The 1351-nt window shown below is 42.3% G+C and overlaps 1 long non-coding RNA gene across 1 annotated transcript; it reads left to right on the forward strand.

The window, feature by feature from the left end:
* Positions 1-313: 313 nt before the first annotated feature.
* Positions 314-751, forward strand: LOC107708758 (uncharacterized). The gene is made up of 3 exons (XR_001636407.1): positions 314-362; positions 480-596; positions 734-751. It is a non-coding gene; the product is annotated as an uncharacterized LOC107708758 (long non-coding RNA).
* Positions 752-1351: the final 600 nt, after the last annotated feature.

Below are 1351 nucleotides of genomic sequence, written 5' to 3' on the forward strand. Positions count from 1 at the left end.
AAGGTCAGAGGTCAACCCTGGAAAAACTAAAATATTAATGAAGAGGAGGAGCCGGGGACCAAAAAGAGGTCAAACCACAAAGTACTCCATAAAGACAGGAGCCTGCACTTGCAACTTACGTCTCATTAAGGCCTCTTGGAAAAATTGTGTCAAGACGTTTCATCCATAACTTTAGGGATTATATATCCAGTAATCAGAACAAAGTCCAATTACGGTTGATGCACAGTCCGTCGACCCAACTGGCCACCAATCTGCAGCTTCCAGAGGCCCAGAAATATTTTTTTGCTGATGCAAAAAATTCCCAAACAGGGTTCAGAAGACTAGTGGCTATCTCTCTTAGGTTTCCACGACCAAAGTGGTTGGTAAGTTTAGGGCGTGTGGTGTAGTGCACGTTTCCTCGAAGAAAGAAATACTGAGCACATCACATCATCGATGTAGATGAAGGAAATAATTTTTGTGTGGCTCTCTACATCACCCAGACTCATGATGGAGGCCTAACGTTGTGTGTTCAAGCCTATCGCGACGTTTCGGACTCTGTGATCCTTCCTCAGGCGAGCTCTGAACACTAAATGGCTGGAATTCTCTACAGCAGCCATGTATGTACTGTTTCTAAGGGGGCGTGTTCCCCCACACACACGAAATCACTAAACATCAAACATGTTGTGCTTCAAAAATAAATGTATTGTTACAAACTGTTTTTATTATTTTTGCATCCTCAAAAAAATAAATCCAGGACTCTAGTCACCACAGAGAGGCCCAGAGAGGAGGCACTGGCTTGGTTAGGGATTATAAAACCAGTAATCAGAACAAAGTCCAATTACAGTTTATGCACAGTCCTTCGACCCAACTGGCCACCAATCTGCAGCTTCCAGAGGCCCAGAAATATTTTTTTGCTAATGCAAAAAATTCCCAAACAGGGTTCAGAAGACTAGTGGCTATCTCTCTTAGGTTTCCACGACAAAAGTGGTTGGTAAGTTTAGGGTGTGTAGTGTAGTGCACGTTTCTTCGAAGAAAGAAATACTGAGCACATCACATCATCGATGAGGGTTAGGGTAATAAGGGTATTTACGAAATTTGGTCCTAGGAGGCTGAAATTCGGTATATACACTAATTAGAGGACCCCCTGTCGATTGCACCTGGTGGGGCTAAGTGACATACACAGGGATTTGGGACCTAGTGTATGTGCATGTCTGTGTGTAAACGAGTGTCTATGTGTGTCAGTGTAATAATTGTCACAAAAAAACAACAGTAGGCATGAAAGAGCATAACTGTATTAGAAACATGAGTGGTACAAATGAAGAAACATGATTTTCAATAATAACAAGTTATTTGAAACCCCCTGTCGATTGCA

The sequence above is a fragment of the Sinocyclocheilus rhinocerous genome, unplaced genomic scaffold (genome assembly GCF_001515625.1).
Source record: "Sinocyclocheilus rhinocerous isolate Xijiao unplaced genomic scaffold, SAMN03320098_v1.1 scaffold3190, whole genome shotgun sequence".
NCBI lineage: Eukaryota > Metazoa > Chordata > Actinopteri > Cypriniformes > Cyprinidae > Sinocyclocheilus > Sinocyclocheilus rhinocerous.